This window comes from Chiloscyllium plagiosum, unplaced genomic scaffold (genome assembly GCF_037043375.1).
Source record: "Chiloscyllium plagiosum isolate Xiang-an unplaced genomic scaffold, Cpla_swu_hap1 HiC_scaffold_28, whole genome shotgun sequence".
Classification (NCBI taxonomy): Eukaryota; Metazoa; Chordata; class Chondrichthyes; order Orectolobiformes; family Hemiscylliidae; genus Chiloscyllium; species Chiloscyllium plagiosum.
The window spans coordinates 1532588-1556309 of NW_028270166.1; the positions used below are offsets into that span (position 1 = coordinate 1532588).

The 23722-nt window shown below is 44.6% G+C and overlaps 1 long non-coding RNA gene across 1 annotated transcript; it reads left to right on the forward strand.

Moving 5' to 3' along the window:
* The first annotated feature begins 7 nt into the window (after positions 1 to 7).
* On the forward strand, positions 8 to 23502 carry LOC148142482 (uncharacterized). Its single transcript, XR_015751793.1, has 4 exons — positions 8 to 1758; positions 6625 to 6686; positions 20554 to 20879; positions 23111 to 23502. It is a non-coding gene; the product is annotated as an uncharacterized LOC148142482 (long non-coding RNA).
* Positions 23503 to 23722: the final 220 nt, after the last annotated feature.

Sequence of the window (23722 nt, forward strand, 5' to 3'; positions counted from 1 at the left end):
AGGAGGCTGCTCACTGGCTCTGCCCTCCCTAAACCTGACTCATGGCAGAAAGAATTTGCAGAGTTTAATCTCCAACTTTTCCTGCAAAAAAAAGCAAAATCTGTCCAACCCATTTGGAAGCAACAGATCGACAGAAGCACAAATCTTCTTATCAACATTTTCTTAACAAGACAAAGACAAAAATGAAGCTATGATTGATGGATGAACATTCACACACAGGGGAAATCAGCAAGGACACAGCCCCATTACTCAAACTGCCTGAAAATCCCAAATTCAAATTGTGCAATCAATATAATATGCCAGTTCCCTGTCAGGTCAGTTTCATTGCATCACTGACTGGACGGTTAGTGCCAAAGATTTGTACATAGTACAACTTCACTCCCAGCTCATGGCTAAATGACAGCCTCATACATATAGTGTGGTTAGATACAGAGTAAAGCTAGCTCTACACTGTCCCCATTAAACACTCCCAGGAACAGGGACAGCATAGGATTGGATACAGAGCAAAGCTGCTTCTACACTGTTCACCAAGCAAATTCTCCCAAGACAGGGCCAACACGGGGTTAGATACAAAGTAAAGCTCTCTCTACATTGTCCCATCAAATACTCCTAGGACAGAGACAGCACAGGTTTAGATACAGAGTAAAGGACCTTCTACACTGTCCCCCCATCAAATACTCCCAGTACAGGGACAGCATGGGTTTAGATACGAAGTAAAGCTCTCTCTACACTGTCCCTCCATCAAAGCTTCCCAGGACAGGGACCACAGAGTGTACATACAGCGTAAAGCTCTTTCTACATTGTCCCTCATTAAACACACCCAGGACAAGTGGTTAGTCACAAAGTCCTCGGACAAGGTCTCTCCCTGCCTCAGTTCCATTCCAGTCATTTCTCAGTTACAGTCAAAGGCTTAATTAAATTGGACACAATGGTTCCATATTCCCCCCAGGAATGGGATTAACATTGTCACTGTGAGATTTTCATACAGATTTGATAAGATTCGTGCTCAAGCCTCCAGAGATGAACAAATGGAGTTAGTGGCCTGTTTAAGTCCAAATTTCGGGATTTTATTGTAAAGAGTTTGATGAAGTTGCTTTGAGTTGCTGAAAATCTGCTTCTCCTCAAAAAAATGGAACATTCTGTCTAAAGGGGAGTGAGTCAGAGATTCCAGCACAGGGCCCCTGTCCAAGTTGGCAAGTTTCAACAAATGCAGAATTAAGGTGGCGTGCTAACATTAATGCAGAATTAAAATGGCGTGCTAACACTAAGTTGTTTTTTTTTTACAGGGGAAGAAGGTTAAACACCAAGTTAAATCAATGATTACTTTTTAGAAAAAGCAATGTTGCACTCTCAACATTGACATTGGTTTTGAGCGGGGAAATTGCTGAGATAGTGCAAGAGATCCTGATCCTGACTCATTTTCTTACAGGGTGTGGCAGTGAATAAACACAGTGTCTGTTCTCAGTTACTCTGACAACCAAACCTACAGAGAGTGAAAACTTTCTGAACCCCCACGAAACACACCCACAGTGCAAAAACATCACAATCCACTGGCAGGATCTGAACAATCCTCTTCCTGTCCAGCTGCTTTCGGTGCTGTTCACCCAACAAACAAGTTATCGGTCAGGGGTTTGGCAGAATGCTGGAAACTGACTGTGCACAGCCCAGCCAGCAATATAGCTGAGGCTCAAGTAGCTACACTTTATCTGAGTTCTTGTAGAAACATTAAAAATCACAGCAAACCTTCAGTAACTGCAGGTGAGGTCCTGCCCTGGGATAGTGGGCATACATTGGGCAGGCTACTTTCTCCCCACCCCCACCCCCCTCTCATTTATCTCTCCACCCTTCAGGCACTCTGTCTGTATTCCTGATGAAGGATTTTTGTCGATTTTCCTGCTCCTCGGATGCTGCCTGAACTGCTGTGCTTTTCCAACACCACACTAATCCAGCATCTACAGTCATTGTTTTTAGCTGGAAAAGCACAGCAGGTCAGGCAGCATCCGAGGAGCAGGTGAATCAATGTTTTGAGCATAAACCCTTCATCAGGAGTCATCAGGATTCCTGATGAATGGCTTATGCTCAAAATATTGACTCTCCAGCTCTTTGGATGCTGCCTGACCTACTGTGCTTTTCCCGAACACAATATTCCAAGTTCGGCCTCACCAATGTCCTGTATAACTGCAATATAACTTCCCAACTTCTATACTCAATGCCCTGACTGATGAAGGCCAGTAGGCGAAAAGCCTTCTTCACTGCCCTGTCAACCTGTGACTCCACTTTCAGAAAACTGTGAACCTGAACTCCAAGGTCCCTCTGTTTCACTACATCCTTAAGGTCCTACCATTCACCAGGAAATTCCTACCTTGATTTGACTTACCAAAATGCAAGACCTCACACTTATCTATATTAAACTCCATTTGTCATTTCTTGGCCCACTCCCCCAGCTGATCAAGGTCCTGCTGCAATTTCTGAAACCTTCCTCACTGTTCACAATGCCTCCTATTTTAGTGTTATCAGCAAACTTACTAATCCTGCCTTGTACATTCTCATCCAAATCATTGATATAGATAATAAACAGTAATGGGCCCAGCACCGACCCCTGAGGCACTCCACTAGTCACAGGCCTCCAGTCCAACAAACATCCTTCCACTATTACCCTCTACTTCCTAACATCAAGCCAATTTTGTATCAAATTTACCAGCTTCCCCTGGATTCCATGGGATCTCACCTTCCAGAGCAGCCTACCATGTGGAACCTTATCAAAGGCCTTACTGAAATCCATATAGACTATGTCTACCACCTTGCCCTCATCAATCTTCCTAGTCACTTCATCAAAGAACTCTACCAAATTTATGAGGCATGATCTCCCACACACAAAGCCTTACTGACTGCTCCTAATCAAACCCTATCTTTCCAAATGCATGTATCTCCTATCTCTCAGCATCTTCTCAAGTAATTTACCCATCACAGATGTTGGGTTTACTGGTCTATAGTTCCCAAGCTTTCTTTGCAGCCGTTCTTGAATAAGGGCACAACATTTGCTACCTTCCAGTCTTCCGGGACCTCATCCATGACCAACGATGATGCAAGAATCTCAACCAGGGCCCCTGCAATTCCTTCTCTTGCCTCTTGCAGGGTGCTTGGATATATCTGATCAGGAGCAGGAGATTTATCCACCTTCATATATTCTAATACATCCAACACCTCCCCTACTGTGATATGGACTGTCCCCAAGATATCAGCACTAATTTTCCCATGTCTTCATGTCATCTCCACAGTAAACAAAGAGGAGAAATATTCATTAAGGACCTCGCCCATCTCCTTGCGATTCCACACATGCATGTCCACTTTGGTCCTTGAGGGTGTCCTATTCTATTTCCTTTAACATACTTAAAGAACCTCTTTGGATTCACCCTAATCTTCTCAGCCAAGGCTATCTCATGCCCCCTTTTCACCCTCCTGATGTCCTTCTTCAGTAAACCCCTATAGGCCTGTTTCCACACTATAAGTAATCTAATCTAATCCAATTTAATTCCCTGTATACCTCCAGAATGAGAGTGTCGGTGGAAGGGTACTGTTGGGGACGTCGGGAGAGGAAGAAACGGAGGGCTTGGAGGCCCTGGTCATGGCGGATGGAGGTGTAGAGGGATTGGATGTCCATGGTGAAGATGAGGCATTGGGGGCCGGGGAAACCGAAGTCTTGGAGGAGGTGGAGGACGTGGGTGGCATCTCGAACATATGTGGGAAGTTCCTGGACTAGGGGGGATAGGACAGTGTTGAGGTAGGTAGAGATGAGTTCAGTGGGGCAGGAGCAAGCTGAGACAATGGGTCGGCCGGGGTGGTCAGGCTTGTGGATCTTGGGAAGGAGGTAGAATCGGGCAGTGTGGGGTTCCTGGACTATGAGATTGGAAGCTGTGGGTGGGAGATCTCCTAAGGTGATGTGATTGTGTACGGTCTGGGGGGTGATGGTTTGGTGATAGGGGGTGAGATCATGGTCGAGGAAGCAGTAGGGGCACCTCCTCCAAGACTTCTGTTTCCCCGGCCTCTAATGCCTCATCTTCACCATGGATATTCAGTCCCGCTACACCTCCATCCGCCATGACCAGGGTCCCCAAGCCCTCTGTTTCTTCCTTTCCCGATGTCCCCAATAGTACCCTTCCACTGACACTCTCATTTGTTTGGCTGAACTGGTCCTCACCCTCAACAATTTCTCTTTCAAATCCTCCCACTTCCTCCAGACGAAAGGGGTAGCCATGGGCACCCATATGGGTCCCAGCTATGCCTGTCTCTTTATTGGCTACGTAGAACAGTCCATCTTCCATAGTTACACTGGCACCACTCCCTATCTCTTCCTCTACTACATTGATGACTGCACCAGCGCCACCTTGTGCTCCCGCGAAGAGGTTGAAAGTTTATCAACATCAATAACACTTTCCATCCCCACCTTAAATTCACCTGGACCATCTCTGACACCTCTCTCCCCTTGCTGGACCTCTCCATTTCCATCAACGGTGACCGACTCAACACTGACATTTTTTACAAACCCACCGACTCCCACAGCTACCTGGATTACACCTCTTCCCACCCCACCTCCTGCAAAAATACGATCCGTTATTCCCAATTCCTCCACCTCCGCCGTATCTGCTCCCAGGAGGACCAGTTCCACCACAGAACATACCAGATACCGCAATTTCCCCTCCCACGTGGCTAAAGATGCCCTCCAACGCATCTCATCCACATCCCGCACCTCCATCCTCAAATCCCACCCCTCCAATCGTAACAAAGACAGAACCCCCTGGTCCTCACCTTCCATCCCACCAATCCCCGTATACATCGCATCATCCTCCACCATTTCCTCCACCTCCAAACGGACCTCACCACCAGGGATATATTTCCCTCCCCACTTCTTTCCGCCTTCCGCAAAGACCATTCACTCTGTGACTACCTGGTCAGGTCCATGCCCCCCCAATAACCCACCCTCCCATCCTGGCACTTTCCCCTGCCAACGCAGGAATTGCAAGACCTGCGCCCACACCTCCTCCCTCACCTCCATCCAAGGCCCTAAAGGAGCCTTCCACATCCATCAAAGTTTTACCTGCACATCCACCAATATCATTTATTGTATCTGTTGCTCCTGATGCGGTCTCCTCTACATTGGGGAGACTGGGCGCCTCCTAGCAGAGCGCTTTAGGGAATATCTCTGGGACACCCGCATCAATCAACCAAACCGCCCTGTGGCCCAACATTTCAACTCCCCCTCCCACTCTGCCGTGGACATGCAGGTCCTGGGCCTCCTCCACCACTGCTTCCTCACCACCCGACGCCTGGAGAAAGAACACCTTATCTTCTGCCTCAGAATCCTTCAACCCCAGGGCATCAATGTAGACTTCATCAGTTTCCTAATTTCCCCTTTCCCCACCTTATCCCAGTTCCAACCTTCCAGCTCAGCACTGCCCTCATGACCTGTCCTACCTGCCAATCTTCCTTCCCACCTATCCACTCCACCCTCCTCTCTGACCTACCCCCAATACCCCACCTCCATCCACCTATTGTACTCTCAGCTACCTTTTCCCCACCTCCACCTGCCTCCCATTTTTTCTCTCCACCCCCGAGGATCCCAGCCTCATTCCTGATGAAGGGCTCTGGCCTGAAACATTGATTTTCCTGCTCCTTGGATGCTGCCTGACCTGCTTTGCTTTTCCAGCACCACTCTGATCTTGACTATGATCTCCAGTATCTGCAGTCCTCACTTTCGCCCAGTAATGGGGATGTTGCACAGTGTTCAGCACCATTCGCCAGTCCTCAGATACTGAAAGAGTCTGTGCCCAAATGCAGCAAGAACTGGCCACTATCCAGATATGGGCTAACAAATGAGAAGTAAAATTTGAGCCACACAAATCCAGGCAATGACCATTTCCAATAAGAGACAATCTAACCATCTCCCCTTGACACAGCACATTGTGATCATCTGTTGGAAGTCAATTTCCAATATTTCTGGAGTCATCACAAATTGAACATTTAATTAAATCACCAAATTGCCCCAATTTTACTTTACCATCTAATTAAAGTAAAAAAATACACAGGTAGACAGCAGCAGTTCAAGAAGGCAGCTCACCCCCACCTTCTCAAGGACAACTAGGGACGGGCAATAAATGCTGGGCCCAGCCACCCACATCCAATAACTGAATTTTTAAAATTGCTTTTTTTCCCTATTAACCAGGAAATAACTACTTATTTTAATCCATTCGATCACTGACAAGAAAGAAGGATAAATTTCTCATTTATAACATAATAATGTAAACTCTACCCCTTTTAAAAAATTCCCATACACATACAAACAGATATTTAGAGAGATAAGTATTCTGTGTGTGTTCGGGGAAGGAGAATCACCAGAGTCTTTCAGTTGCTACTTTGAAAGGTTTGGAAAAGTCAGGAGCAGCCAAAATGGGGTCATTTATTGGGATTCCTACAGCTTCTCAAGGGCTGCTTGACATTGTGCTGACCAGAGTAGCCTCGCCTAATTTCTGTAACTCACCTGTTCAAGTTATTGTGCTAAGTTAGGCACAAATTTCCAATAAAACCCACACATTGCTGAACATCTCATAATTTCCCACTTGGTGTTAGGAACAGGGAATTCAGTCAGAGCCGTCACTGTTGCTGTTTTTGGCAATCCTTCCCTGTCCCAGGTAAGTTACCTTTACTTCGTTCATTCACTTTTGGCCAGACTTTGATTTTGATTTGATTTGATTTTTTATTGTCACGTGTACTATTTTACATAAGTGTCGTATAGTGTTGCCACTCTCTGGCACCATCTTAAAACCCCAGAAAAATAAACCAAAACATCGAATATAAAGTCAGAAAAGTACAGACCTAAAGTTCAACAACAGCTCTTCTTGTTAGGAGCTCAGCCCTGGGCATGGAGCAGCCATGTGTGCCCTCGCTGTGTCACTGGAACAAGAGTCATCACTCTCCGGTGCCATCTCACCTCACTGGCACAGCCACCACCATGAGGGATCACTGGACCTCACCAATCCAGCCATTGCTGATGCTGCCAGGCCTCATCCTGGGCCTAAGCTCATCCCAGCCATCAGCTCCATGAGTCTGCACTGGGCCCACCTCACCACCGCTGATCCCATCACCATGACTGAGCTCTTCACAAGAGGATAAGTAAAAGAAGAAGCAAAAAGAGAAAATAGACAGGGAAATAAAGGAAAGCCAATGGTGCGCAGGAGCTCTGGGGTTCAGGAGCCCGACTCTGCTGCCATCCAGAACTTCTATTCTTCAGATTTATTACTAACGCTGGTAACTGCAATTGTTTAAACAGGTCTTTTGATTTCCCTACATGCTTTTCCCATGTGTTACTGTATATTACGCCTTTTTGTAAATAAATTACACAGTTAGATATTTCAGCAAACTCTTGATTCATTAGTCTTTGGAATGTAGCTGGTGCACTTTTAAACCAAAATGACACCATTTGACATCAATATAATCCTTTCAGTGTAACAAAGCTGGCTGTTCCTTTAGCTTTTGATGTTTGTGGTACTTGTCCATATCCCTTCCACACATCAATTTTAATAAGAAATGAGGCATTGCCAATACTGTCATTACAATGTTCCCACCCAGGATTTTGATTGGAATCTGTTTTCCTTATTGCATTTATTTTTCTGTAGTCTGTGCTGCATCTAGTAGATTTGGGGACTATGTTTGATTCATTTGTGGGATGTAGGCATCGCTGGCAATGCCAGCATTTATCACCCATCCCTCATGTGCCCTTGAGAAGATGGGGGTGAGCTGCCTTCCTGAGCCACTACCTGCTGTGGGTTGACCCACAATGCCCTTAGGGAGGGAATTCCAGGATTCTGACCCAGCGAAGCTGAAGGAACAGCGATACATTTCCACGTAAGGATAGAACATAGAACAATACAGCACAGAACAGGCCCTTCGACCCACGATGTTGTGCTGAACATTTGTCCTAGCTTAAGCACCTATCCATGTACCTATCCAATTGCCGCTTAAAGGTCACCAATGATTCTGACTCTGCCACTCCTACAGGCAGCGCATTCCATGCCCCCACCACTCTCTGGGTAAAGAACCCACCCCTGACATCCCCCCTATACCTTCCACCCTTCACCTTAAATTTATGTCCCCTTGTAACACTCTGTTGTACCCAGGGAAAAAGTCTCTGACTGTCTACTCTATCTATTCCCCTGATCATCTTATAAACCTCTATCAAGTCACCCCTCATCCTTCTCCGTTCCAATAAGAAAAGGCCTAGCACTCTCAACCTATCCTCGTACGACCTATTCTCCATTCCAGGCAACATCCTGGTAAATCTCCTCTGCACCCTCTCCAAAGCTTCCACATCTTTCCTAAAATGAGGCGACCAGAACTGCACACAGTATTCCAAATGTGGCCTTACCAAGGTCCTGTACAGCTGCAACATCACCTCACGACTCTTGAATTCAATCCCTCTGCTAACGAACGCTAATACACCATAGGCCTTCTTACAAGCTCTATCCACCTGAGTGGCAACTTTCAAAGATCTATGAACATAGACCCCAAGATCCCTCTGCTCCTCCACCTTACTAAGAACCCTACCGGTTAATCCTGTATTCCGCATTCTTATTTGTCCTTCCAAAATGGATAAGCTCACACTTGACAGGGTTGAACTCCATCTGTCACTCCTCAGCCCAGCTCTGCATCATTCTAAGTCCCTTTGCAGCCGACAACAGCCCTCCTCACTATCCACAACTCCACCAATCTTCGTATCGTCTGCAAATTTACTGACCCACCCTTCGACTCCCTCTTCCAAGTCATTAATAAACATTACCAACAGCAGAGGACCCAGAACTGATCCCTGCGGAACTCCACTTGTAACTGGGCTCCAGGCTGAATATTTACCATCTACCACCACTCTCTGACTTTGACCGGTTAGCCAGTTCTCTATCCAACTGGCCAAATTTCCCTCTATCCCATGCCTCCTGACCTTCCGCATAAGCCTATCATGGGGAACCTTATCAAATGCCTTACTAAAATCCATGTATACTACATCTACTGCTCTACCCTCATCCACATGCTTGGTCACCTCCTCAAAGAATTCAATAAGACTTGTAAGGCAAGACCTACCCCTCACAAATCCGTGCTGGCTGTCCCTAATCAAGCAGTGTCTTTCCAGATACTCATAAATCCTATCCCTCAGTACCCTTTCCATTACTTTGCCTACCACCAAAGTAAGATTAACTGGCCTGTAATTCCTGGGGTTATCCCTATTCCCTTTTTTGAACAGGGGCACAACATTCGCCACTCTCCAGTCCCCTGGCACCACCCCCGTTGACAGTGAAGACGAAAAGATCATTGCCAACTGCTCTGCAATTTCCTCTCTTGCTTCCCACATAATCCTAGGATATATCCCGTCAGGCCAGGGGGACTTGTCTATCCTCAAGTTTTTCAAAATGCCCAACACATCTTCCTTCCAAACAAGTATCTCCTCTAGCTTACCAGTCCGTTTCATACTCTCCTCTTCAACAATACGGTCCCTCTCATTTGTAAATACTGAAGAGTGGCTCGGAGGGGAACTTGCAGGGAGTGGTGTTCCTGTGTATCTGCTGCCCTTGTTCTTCCAGATGGAAGTGGTTGTGGGTTTGGAAGGTGCTGTCTGAGGATCTTTGGTGAATTTCTGCAATACATCTTGTAAGTAATACACACTACTGCTACTGACCGTCAGTGATGGAGGGAATGGAGGCTTAATTCATTTGGGTACCATTGGAGGATGCCAAGATGGATCATGATCTGGCTAGGAGGGTAAATAGCTATTAATAGCTATTCTATTAGCCTCTAACATTTCCTATGAACAGCTATTCACCCTCCCAGCCAAATTGTTATCAACCCCTGTGTCTGTCCAATTGTCGTCTCTCTCTTTGGGCTCTGTCCCCACCTATCACTTACTCCTTAGCCCCTTCCCACCCAATCTTCTGCATAAAAACCAACATTTTCCAGCTACCATCTATTCTGAGGGAGGGTCACTCGACCCAAATGGTTAATTGGGGTTTCTCTCCACAGATTCTGCCAGACCTGCTCAGCTTTCCCAGCAATTTCTGTTTTCTTCAGCCTGAGGGTGGGGAATTAATGGAACTCATTGCCACAGAGGGCTGTGGAGGCCACGTCATTGTGTGTATTTAAGACAGAGATAGATAGGTTCTTGATGAATAAGGGGATCAAGGGTTATGGGGAGAAGGCAGGAGAATGGGGTTGAGAAACATATCAACCATGATTGAATGGTGGAGCAGAATTGATGGGCCAAATGGTCTAAGTCTGCTCCTTTATCTTATGGTCTTATGGTCACTTCTCTCAAAATACGGATACATAATCTAACTTTGGAGATTACATTTTTTGTCTCAAACATTCCCTTAATCAATTTTAATGGATCTCTAATCTCATGGCCATAAATCAATTTAAATGGAGTTAATCCAATGGAGTTAGTCCAATGGAGTTAATGAAATGGAGATTCCAAAAAAGAAGAAACAAAAGGAGCTTTAGTGAATTTAAAATGATGTAAATGAAGTAAGGAGTGAGAGTCTGGAATTCATAGCCTGGCAATCAATGGCATCAGGTTCGACAACTGCATTCAAGAGGGACATGCAATGATTACTTGGTGATTATTTAGATATAATGTACAGGGGTACAGGACAAGGCAGGAGACTGGCACAACGGAATATTGCTCATTTGAAGAGGCAGTGCAGACATGATGGGCCAAATGGTCTCCTTCTGTGCCGTAACTAATCTGTGATTCGCTTGGGGAATCCCTGGCAGACATGATGGGCCAAATGGTCGACAACTGCATTCAAGAGGGACTCTATGACTCTATAAAATTAGCTCCTTGATCAACTGTACCTCAATTGGTCTTCCATAATAAGTAAAAGACAAAGTTAACTTCTCCACTATTACCCTGATCCGAAAGGAATAGTCTCTGTGAATCAAGTTGTCAAATCCATAAATGTGAATATATTGATGATCCGAATTCTTCAGAAACTGGCATAGGCATCAAAGGTCCTGATCTGATTACATGCTGAGGCTTTCCTACCATATTTGATATGGTTTACTGCATCTTTCTGAAGTCCTCGCCATGTGAGACGCCTGTTTATCAATGCTGGTGTTTTCTGTAATCCTGTATGTCCTGTCTTGTGCTATGTCTCCTTCAGTATCTGGATTGCGCTGCTATTTTGATGTCCATCCTTTATCTGCAGATCTATGAGGATGTTGTTTCCTTTTAACATAGAGAGAGCAGTTGATAAGGAAATTGTGACTGAAAACAGTTACTGGGAGATTTTCTGTTCCATTCCCACTTTATCTTCACCCTGATCTTTCTCCTGTATTGTCCTCATACAGGGCCATTGCCAAATGCCCAGGAATCAATCAAGTGGTTGTTGCAATGTTCAGCCTATGGCAAACGATCAATTGAAAAACCAATCAATAGAGTGTCTCTGGGTAAAACTGCCTTGAACACATACACATGGACCTGAGGGGTCCAACCATCTCCGCCCCCCACCGCCCTCCTTTAGACAGAATGTTCCAGTTTGTTTAAACAAGGCAATATTGTGGATACAATGAAGAATAATTTCCAGAAATAATTTTAAAGCTGCAACAACTCTTCCAAAGTGTTCTTCTTTGTTTAAAGGGGTATTTTTCCATTTTTAATCAACAATCCAAAAAATAAAAATGTCTTTACATCCTTCACATTTAAAGGTGTTATCATCACTGAATCTCCCAACTACCAACATCCTGGGAGTTCCCATTAACCAGAAACTCAACTCGATCAGCATCATAACCCTGTGGCTGCAAGAGCAGGTCAGAGGTTGAGAATCCTGCAGTGAGTAACTCATCTTCTGACTCCCCAGAGCCTGTCCACCGTCTACAAGGGACAAGATGGGAGGCTGAAGGAATACTCCTCACTTTCCTGCAGGTCCAATAGTGTTCAGAACAATGACGCTTGCTTAATTGGCACCACATTCAGCATTCACTCTGTTAACCACAGATGAACGATGGCAGCAGGCTGAACCATCTACAAGATGCACTGCAGAAACTCTGCCAGGTTCCTTTAGTAGCATCATTCAAATCACACAATTGTTACAGCACAGGAGGAAGTGGGGCAGTGGAGTTGGTTTGTGCATGTGCATGTGCATTTACTGACAGAGATTTTACCTGTACTTCCATACACATCATCTACTGTATCGTTGCTCCCGATTTGGTCTTCTCTACACTGGGGAGACAGGACGCCTACTTGCAGAACGTTTCAGAGAACGTCCCTGGGACACACACATGAAACAACCCCAACGCCCTGTGGCCGAACACTTCAACACCTCCTCCCACTCCACCAAATTTATGTAGGTCCTGGACCTCCTCCATCACCAAACCCTTACCACCCACCACCTGGAGGGAGAACACCTCATCTTCCACCTTGGGACCCTGCAACCACATGAGATCCATGTGGATTTCACCAGTTTCATCATTTCCCCTCCCTCTGCCTTTATCCCAGTTCCAATTTTCCAACCGGGCACTGCCCTCTTGAACTGTCCTACCTGTCTATTGTCCTTCCCACCTATCTGGTCCACCCTCCTCTCCAGCCTATCACTATTACCCCACCTCCATCCACCTATCACACTCTCAGCTACCTTGCTTCCAGCCCCAACCCCCTCCCATTTATTTCTCCACTCCCTCGGCTCACAGCCTCATTCCTGATGAAGGGCTTATGCCTGAAATGTCAATTCTCCTGCTCCTCCGATGCTGCCTGACTGTCTGTGCTTCTCCAGTACCTCACTCTCGACAATACTGGAGGAGACCATTCAGCAATTGATCCAGCACCAGCTTATTAAACAATTACCCAATGCTAATCTCCTGTTTCTCCCCATCTCCTTACATAATATTTTTATCCAAATAGTCATCCATTGCTCCTCTTGAATGCTGTATTTGAACCTATTCCCCACCACATTTCCAGGTAGTACATACTGGACTCTAATTACTTGCTGAGTGAAAAGCTTTTCCCTCACTTCACTATTTTATCTATAACAGATCAATTTAACCCATGGCCACTTCCATCTAGAAGGACAAGGGCAGTAAATACATCACCAGCTGCAAGTTCCCCTCTGAGCCACTCACCATCTTGACTTGGAAATATATCACCATTCCTTCAGTGTCACTGGGTCAAAGTCCTGGAAATCCCCCTCAAGGGACATTGTGGGTCAACCCACAGCACATGGACTGCAGGTCACTTCTACCCTCTCAAGGGGCAACTAGATCCCTCCCCTCCATCTCAAGAGGCAACTATTCTCTTTCCATTATATCATTTATCCTATTTATTCTGGAACTATTCAGAATGGCACCAGATTTTGGCGAGTGTTGAAGCTTTTCATTGTATGTTATTATATATATAAATCATCATCGCCATCATTAACTCATGGCAGATAATAAATTCAGAGAGGAAGAAATAGAACAGTGTGTGAGGAAGGTTCTGGATTAGTGGTGCTGGAAGAGCACAGCAGTTCAGGCAGCATCCAAGGAGCTTCGAAATCGACAGTGAGAGTACCAGTGGGTAAATGAGCGTGAGCCTAAACTGTTTCTGAAACCGTTGTTGGTGAGAAATGGATAAGTTTCAAGGAATTGTTGTTGGAGCAGAGAGCACCGGCAGCTTCTAGTTCGTATTAAATGTCACTGACATTGTGAGGATTAATGAAAGTCAAGGGTCAGCCATGGCAGGAGAGCTCCAAATCATAGTCTGCTCCTCTGGCTCGATGTGGGAAGCCGGGCACATTTCCAGAGCCTGGAACCTACATGTATGCAGCAAGTGACTTCCAGCTGCAGCTCCTGGAAGGCCGTGTTTCAGAGTAGGAGCGGTGTCTGGGGACACTGTGGAGCAGCTGCAAGGCAGACAGTATCGTGGGCAGCACGTACAGAGAGGTGGTCACACTGCAGACTCAGACTCCACCGGCAGGAAGGGAACGCGTAATCATCAGGGAGAGCAGGAGGGCTACACAGGCGGTGCAGGAACCTCCCGTGGCTTTTCCCCTGGAAAACAGATATTCCGTTTTGGATACTGTTGAGGGGAATGGTCTCTCGGGATAACAGCAACAGCATGGCTTTGCTGCAGAGAGTGGGAGGAATAGGCATAGGAATACTGTAGTGATAGAGTCTGAGAGATATACACAACAGAAACAAACCCTTAAATCCAACTTGTCCACACCAACCAGATACCCTAAATAAATCTACTCCCATTTGCCAGTATTTGGCCCATATCCCTCTAAACACTTCCTATTCATATACCCATCCAGATCCCATTCCAGATACCAGCCTCCACCACTTCCTCTGGCAGCTCATTCCATACATGCACCACCCTCTGGGTGAAAAAGTTGTCCCTTAGGTCCCTTTTAAATCTTTCCCTCTCACCTTGAATCTATGCCCTCTAGTTTTGGACTCCCCCACCCTGGGAAATGTCCTTGGCTATTTATCCTATCCGTGCCCCTCATGATTTTATAAACCTCTATAAAGTCACCCCTCAGCCTCAGATGCTCCAGGGAAAACAGCCCCAACCTGTTCAGCCTCTCCCTGTAGCTCAAATCCTCCAACCCTGGCGACATCCTTGTAAATCTTTTCTGAACCCTTTCAAGTTTCACAACATCGTTCCTATAGTAGAGAGACCAGAATTGCACGCAATATTCCAAAAGTGGCCTAACCAATATCCTGTACAGTCACAAAATGACCTTCCAACTCCTGTACTCAACACTCTGACCAATAAAGGCAAGCACACCAAACACCTTCTTCACTATCCCATCCATCTGTGAATCACTTTCAAGGAGCAATGGCCAGAAAGAAGTGTCCAGGATGGTGTGTTGATTCCCTGGGGCTAGGTCCTGGATGAGAGGGTGGTACGTGTATGGAGTGAGCTGCCAGAGGAAGTGGTGGAGGCTGGTACAATTGCAACATTTAAAAGGCATTTGGATGGGTATATGAATAGGAAGGGTTTGGAGGGATATGGGCCGGGTGCTGGCAGGTGGACTAATTTGGGTTGGGATATCTGGTCGGCATGGACGGGTTGGACCATGGATCTGTTTCTGTGCTGTACATCTCTATGACTCTATGACTCTGAGCAGTTGCAGGGCATCTGGAGGGGGAGGGTGAACAGCCCACAGTCCTGGTACACGTTGGTACTAACAACATAAGTTTAAAAAAAGGGATGAGGTCCTGAAAGCAGAGAATGGGGAACTCGGAAGAAAATTGAAATGTAGGACCTCAAAGGTAGTCATCTCAGGGTTACTACCAGTGCCACAAACTAGTCAGAGTCAAAACAGCAGGATATATCGGATGAACATGTAGCTGAAAGGTGGTGAGGGGGTAGAGTTGCAGATTCGTGGGGCATTGGGACTGATTCTGGGGGAGGTGGGACCTGTACAAACCGGACGGAGGCAGGATCAGGACTGATGTCCTTTGCAGGATACATGGTGCAGTGTTTGGAGAGGGTTTAAACTGGTATGGCAGTAGCAGGATGGGAACTAGGAGAGTAGGGCAGTAGGTACAGAAATCGAGGGAGAGGTAGAAACCAAAGAAAACGTGACTAAGAACAAGTACAGACAAGAAAACACTGCTGAACGGAACAGGGGAGGTGGTCTTTGAAATACAAGTGTTTCACTGCGAGAAGTATAATAGACCAGGTAGATGAACTCAGAGCATTGGTTCGTACTTGGAACAATGACGTTATTGCAATTATGGAGCTGAATGTCCCAGGATTTCAATGTGTCAGGTATGATACAAAGTGGGGGTAAAAGGGCTGGGGGAGTTGTATTACTGAAAAAGGAATAGCTCACAGCTGTACTGAAGGAAAATTCATCAGAGGGCTCATGTAGTGAAACAATGTGGGTAGAATTCAGGAGTAGGAAAGGTGAAATCACAATGCTGGAGATATACTACAGGTGTCCCAACAACCGAGGCAGAGAGAGGAGAGAAGATGTAGACAGATTATGGAAAGATGTAAAAACAACAGGATTGTTGTGGTGGGTGATTTTAATTTGCCATGTGTTGACTGGGACTCACTTTGTGCTAGAGGGTTGGATGGAGCAGAATTTGTAAGGACCATTCAGGAGGGATTCTTGACACAGAAGTAAACAATCTAACCAGGGAAGGGGTTATACTGGGTTGAACAGTGTGGTGTTGGAAAGGAGTTATGAAGATGTGGGTGTACTGTACCTTTAAGAGAGCTAAAAGCAACAGAACTACCTGACAGAATCAAGTGTTCTGAAAAAAAATGTAACATTTGATCGAACAACTTGATTAGCTGGTTGCCTGGAAACAACAAAACAGATTTGAATTAGACCAATCAATTTAAATTGTACCCTGAAAAATAACCCTCTGGAATATTCTCTGCCTCCTTTTCAAAGTACACATCCACATATATATCTTTTATCATCTTGTCTTGCTGTTGCAAGTCCCTTAGCCTTTCAGGAGTAAATACCTCTGTCTGACCCTCTGCCTGTTCAGGTTTTTCCTGCACCATTCCGTCAAGCAGGGTGACCGCTAACTGAACCTCAACTCCTTCATCTTTCTCTTTACTTTTCGCTTTGTGCTGTGACTTATGATAGTGGGATCTGGTTACCACACAGTCTGGGAAAATACCAGGATATTTCTGTTTTAACTCCTTAGTTTTGTGGGATATAGGTAAATTAATGTTACTTCTGCAGTTCTGCAATTCTGCAATTATAATTTCTGATACAAAGTAAATGAACTCACACCAGTGTGTAATTGTTTTAGCCAAGAGCTGAGTCAACAAGAATGGAAACGATGTGGAGGAAATATATAATTGTTTTTGTATTAGCTAAAATTGTATGTCAGCATGAAACATGATTGCAAAACAATGGTAGATATTATGGGCAAATAGATAAGATGTTGTGAGGAGATGAAGTTAAGTTAGATACGCCTGTACAAACAGTAGGTATAAACATCTGTTTCCCACTTTTACAGAGACACAGGAACAAACCCCAATTAAAAAGATCATAGGGATCAGAATGGCCTCGGGAGAAACCCAGATGGAAAGAGTAGATACTGATGAAGAAAGAATATTCCTAACAATGACCTGCAGCAGGATGGGGTCAAACGGCCTTGTGAGGCCAGAAATAAGCATTTTGTCACAGACAAGGCCGGATAAGGCAAGAGATGAACAGGAGTGGTGGGACCAGTCTTAGGGAAGTGGAGGATGTAAACGGGGGGGGAACAATGAAATAAGAAAAAATATGTAGGACCCAAATTATATAAATATCAAGAGTTTGTTGAATTTGGTGTGTGTATGTCCTTTGCCTTGCCTGGCACTGGACATCACACCTACTTGCAAGTGTAAAAATAAAGGACACTACTGATTCAGATTTTGTCTCGGACTGCAATTATTGAAGTGTGTGAGCATTGTTTCTCACAAGTGGGGGCTCGTCCGGGATTTTCTTCCATCGCCGGGGGGAGTGGCTGGCCTTGGACACTGGGAAGACACCTCCTGTTCCCTATTGAGGAGCGGTCTCGTGTCCTGGTTTGGTCCGCTCCCTTGGGCGACTGGTACGGATCCCACAAGAGAGACATCTGAATCAGACAGTGATAGGAGCTCGATAGAACATACGGCGAAAAGGGGCCAGGCAACTCTGTGCACAGACCAAGGTAAGAAAATTGACTTTTAAGTATTGCCTTGGTGGCCGGGATTGAGTTTTACTAGTTAATAAGGGACTAACGAAGGAACTCAATATGGGTTGTGCCATGGGTAAGGAAAAAGCCTCCGGGAAAACAAAAGAAGAAAAAGGCAATGGAAATGGAGGCGGGGTCCCTTACAACATACCTCCAGAAAGTCCTTTGGGCAGGATGTTGTGGAATTGGCAAAATAATACTTGTACAAGGGAAAAAGATGATTAAATATTGTTGCTTTGTATGGACTAAGGAATCCATTCTTCGTCCCGCCATCTTCTGGCCAAAGTACAGGTCGAACGAAGACTAGGTTTGTAAATATCTGAATTTATTTGTCAATGAAAAGAGCTGTACAGCTGGTAGAAGGTTTAACCCTTTGTGATTTGCTTTGAATGCACATTTGTTTGTTGGTGATTGAATGTTTGCGTTTTATTCCCTGGAGCTTGAGTTCCAGGACTGTTTTGAACCTGATTTTTATTATGGAAACTTAACATGATTTCTTTTAAGATTAAGGATTCTATAGAGATTATGAAAAAAAGAATGATAACTCTGGTTCTTTTTATAGGTCATGACTGCCTTACTGTCAGTTTCTAACTAATCTCTTTTATCTTTACATAAAAGCGATTTATGGAGGACAGTTGAAGTTTCAGTTCAACATTAAATTGTAGTAAAAACGAAACTCCTATGGTTAATATCTGTGACCTTGGATTCGGCCATTGTTCATGCATTAGAAGTTTTTTTTTTAAACTTGAATAGACAAATTCTTTTAAGGCAGCTCTGATTATTTCACGACCTATAGTATTGTAATTGAGCAACGATTGGTCAGGACTACTTAAGAAAACTATTTTGGATTTAAATTAAGGGACTAAAACTGGGTGATTACAGTGAATTTCAAAATTGGGATCTGTATGCATTTTACATTTTAAATATTAAATACTGAATAAATGAATGTAAATGTATAAATATATTTACAAGTTAGGAACAGGCTTTAAAAGTTAGTCAAGCATGAATTGATGAATTGGTGTTTGAAGATATGGGGAGCTAGAAATAGTGCAATATTTCTTTAAGAAAAAAAAGGAAGAACGTAACGACTTATCCCCTTCGGGAGGTACCAATAGGGAACAAAGAGATTGGGTTTGTAAGTGCCCCCCTCACTAGTGGGGAGGTCAGAACATTTAAAAAGGGAATGAAGGTCCTGGTTGAGGATTCGGTGGGGTTGTCTGAACAAATTGATCAATACTTGGGGCCCAGTCTGTATACCTGGGCTGAGTTAATGTCTATTTTGAATATACTATTTACTGGGGAGGAAAGGGGACTTATACGAGGAGCAGCCATTAAAATATGGGACAGGGAACACCCAATTGGAGATGGGGATGCTGGACAGGGAGAGGTAAAGTTTCCCCTCAGAGACGCCCAGTGGGAAAACCAAAACCCGGAGCATAGAGAAGAAATGAGGGAATTGAAAGACCTGATTCTAAAAGGAATAAGAGAGGCAGTTCCTAAGTCACAGAATTTGACTAAAGCTTTTGAAGTTAGACAGAGAAAGGTGAGACTCCCTCAGCTTTCTTGCAAAGATTAAGGGACTCAATGCGGAAATATTCTGGAATGAACCCTGAGGACCCAGTGGCACAGGGTCTTTTGAAAGTACATTTTGTGACAAAGGCATGGCCAGACATACAGAGAAAGATACAGAAGATAGAAGGGTGGAGTGAAAAACCATTAGATGAATTGTTAAGAGAGGCACAGAAAGTGTTTGTAAAGAGAGAGGATGAGAGACAAAACAGAAGGTGAAAATGATGGTAGCTACAGTTGATGAGGTAGTTAAGGAAAGAATGGATCCAATAGTGAGCAAGCAGAGAGGCGGGTGGCAGCATGTAGGACAGAGAGGAAGAGGGAGAGGGAGAGGACAAGGGGGAGCATTTGATAGAGGGTTCGAGCGACAGGGGCAGAGATGGAAGTCTCCACAGGCAGGATGCTATTATTGCGGAAAGATAGGGCATTTTAAGCGGGAGTGTCCTGATCTACAAAGGGAAGAAAGAGCAATTCCGCTTATGAATTTTGATGAAGAATAGGGGTGTCAGGGGTTCCTGCCCTCGGGGTGGGGGGGGGGCCATCAGGACCCCTTGATAACCCTGAAGGTGGGACCCTAGAGGTAGTCTTCCTAGTAGATACGGGGGCAGCACGGTCATCGCTGAATTTTAAACCAAAGAAAGTAGAAATGTCGACATGGTCAATTACTGTATCGGGGGTAAAAGGGGAAGGATTTACTGTTCCAGTATTTGAACCTATGATGATAGAAGGTCCTAAGGATAAGGTCACAGGGGAACTGCTGTATATCCCTGATATAGGAAGTAACTTACTAAGGAGAGACTTAATTATCCTATTAGGACTGGAGATAGGAATTCAGGAAAAAGAATTAGTTGTACAAATGGCAATGTTGACAGAGGATGTGGAGAGAGAGATAGACCCTATTGTATGGGCTAGGGAAGGGAATCATGGAGGATTACAGATCCCTCCCCTTGAAATAAATTTAAAAAGGAAAGGGGACATTGTCTGTGAGCGACAATATCCCATTTCCATAGAAGGTACACGAGGACTGCAGCCAGTAATTGAGGGACTGATTAGAGATTAAGTAAGATCCCCCATGACCACAAATGGTTTAGTGTGATAGATTTAAAGGATGCCTTTTGGGCTTGTCCCTTGGCAGAGGAAAGATTTAGGACTATCCCTCTATGAAATCTTATTTGGATTACCTTATCTGGGAATGAATGGAGAATTGCCAAATCCCGAAACTAAAGATTTGTTTTTAAAGAAGTATTTACTGGGCTTGTCCTCCTCTTTGTCTTTCCTCAGGAAACAGGGTTCATTGGCACAGACTCCACCCCTTGAATTCACCGTTCATCCCATCCGGCCGTGCGATTGGATCTTAGTAAAATCATGGACAGAGACTAAATTGCAGCCAGACTGGGAAGGACCGTACCAGGCTCTTTTGACCAAAACGGCAATAAGGACGGCGGAGAAAGGCTGGACTCATTATACTCGGATCAAAGGGCCAGTGGACCCTCCAGTGGAGGAAGAAGTCTGGACAGCCGAATCAACGCAAGACCCGCTGAAACTCAGACTAAAGAGACTTTGAGTAACTGACTATACAGTGGCGGCGCGAGCACGGGATTATTTCTGTAAGTTTGTATATTAAGTCTTTTTGTGCTTCAGCATGATGATTAGAATACTGGGAATGTTTAGAGTTATGATGATAGCCCTCTTGGTATTGGGATTTTGTCAAATATCATTTTCATATGTATTATTAATGGTTCCTGAGTCTGATCATCCACAAGTAATAGACGCTGATGCAGGCAGCTTAGTAAATTGTGGGGATGTAGATAATCAGGGACAGTACCGCAGCTCTGAGATACATCTTAAGTCATATGGGGATGGTACTTGGTAAATTGATCTTGTCACAGTACACCGGGCCCCCCTCCAACCAGCTCGCGATTGTCCCGATAAAAAGTGTAACCCAATATACCTAACAATAAGGAAAACCACATGGCACGAAGCAATTCTGGGGGGGGGGGTATCTATGAGATACAATTAAATGAAACATTTGGGATCGAAATGAAAGCAAATGGGAGGGATTTCTTGGGCTGTTGTTTTCGAATTAGAGTAGGACAGGGAGAATGGGCGGAATTACTGGGTAATAAGATACAACCTTTCACCCCTCCCGATGATCCTAAAGTAGTAAAAATTATAGAGGTAAAAGACTTGAAACAGACCATCGAAATAGAAACTGGGTAGGGGAAGCAAATGCCTGGGTTGAATGGGTAAAGTATACTGTAAAAAGTCTGAATGAGAGCAATTGCTATAGATGTGCCTCCGGTAGGCCAGTGGCCCAGGTGGTTCCCTTTCCGCTCGGGTGGAAGCGAGACAGGAAGGGCATGAAATGTATGATAGCCGTGTACCAGGATGAGGCTGCATGGAACCTCCCTATCTCTGATGTTCCCTCCCTTGGAGAAGAAAGATGCAAAAGTCCCCCCCACATTTTCCACCGCAGTTGGAAATCACACGTCGTGTGTGCGCAGGCGAGGTACAAGTCGGTCGAGAGATTTGGGGGAGCTGAAATTATGTACAGAGATTAAGGATGTTACTGAAACGGAGAAGGGAGGGAACTACTCAGCACTAAAGGTTCCCCGAGCGGATCTGTGGTGGTACTGTGGAGACAAAATATTGAGACCCACGCTACCTCCGGATTGGAGAGGGATATATGCAATTGTACAATTGGCAATTCCATTTACCTTGGTATTTGAGAAGGAAAAGATAGTAGGGAAAAAGGGAAGGGGTAAGAGATTACTGTTAGACACTTCTTTCGATGACAGGATTTATCTGGATTCAGTAGGAGTCCCTGGGGGTAACTGATGAATTCAAGGCTTGTAACCAGATTGCAGCAGGCTTTGAGTCAGCTCTCTTTTGGTGGGTAACAATGAATAAAAATGTATATTGGATAAATTACATTTTCTATAATCAACAGCAATTTATAAATTATACAAGATATGCGGTTAAAGGAATATCAGAACAGCTTGATGCGATGAGTAGGGTGGCATGGGAAAACAGAATGGCCCTTGATATGATTTTAGCAGAAAAAGAGTGTATGTGTGTGATGTTAGGAGGAAGCTGTTGTACCTTTATTCCTAATAATATTGCGCCTGATGGTTCAATTACTCGGGCCTTAAGGGGATTGACTACCTTAGCAGAGGAACTGGCTGAGAATTCAGGAGTAGACACATCTCTCACGGGATGGCTTGAATCATGGTTTGGAAAATGGAAGGGGGTGGTGGTTTCTATCCTTACTTCCCTGATAGTAGTAGTTGGGATATTGGTGGCCATTGGCTGTTGTATCATACCCAGAGGCTGATTGAAACAGCCTTGATGAAACAAATGCCCCTAAAAGGGATTCAGACAGAGGAACTTTATCGACTAAATAATGAGGAGATGAGTGAGACCAAGATGGATGAAATCTCCGGAATGATGCTTGCGAATTTCGGGGGCGATGTTTAAAAGAAAAAATGCAAAAGATAACAAATGGTAAAAAAAAGGGGGAAATTGTGGGATATAGGTAAATTAATGTTACTTCTGCAGTTCTGCAATTCTGTAATTATAATTTCTGATACAAAGTAAATGAACTCACATCAGTGTGTAATTGTTTTAGCCAACAGCTGAGTCAACAAGAATGGAAACGATGTGGAGGAAATATATAATTGTTTTTGTATTAGCTAAAATTGTATGTCAGCATGAAACATGATTGCAAAACAATGGTAGATATTATGGGCAAATAGATAAGATGTTGTGAGGAGATGAAGTTAAGCTAGATACGCCTGTACAAACAGTAGGTATAAACATCTGTTTCCCACTTTTACAGAGACACAGGAACAAACCCCAATTAAAGAGATCATAGGGATCAGAATGGCCTCGGGAGAAACCCAGATGGAAAGAGTAGATACTGATGAAGAAAGAATATGCCTAACAATGACCTGCAGCGGGATGGGGTCAAACGGCCTTGTGAGGCCAGAAATAAGCATTTTGTCACAGACAAGGCCGGATAAACAAGAGATGAACAGGAATGGTGGGACCAGTCTTAAGGAAGTGGAGGATGTAAACAGGGGGAGGAACAATGAACTAAGAAAAAAAATATGTAGGAACCAAATTATATAAATATCAAGAGTTTGTTGAATTTGGTGTGTGTATGTCCTTTGCCTTGCCTGGCACTGGACATCACACCCACTTGCAAGTGTAAAAATAAAGGACACTACTGATTCAGATTTTGTCTCGGACTGCAATTATTGAAGTGTGTGAGCATTGTTTCTCACAGTTTGTTGGTCTTCTTTGGGTTTCTCCACAACAAGGGGGTGTCACTCGCACCTTGGATCCTACCAAATCATTCACAAGAATAAACTGTATTCCTGGAACTGACACTGTCAATCACTCCCACTGTAACTTCCCCAGTCTTGAGTTGGTACTCCAACCTGATCTT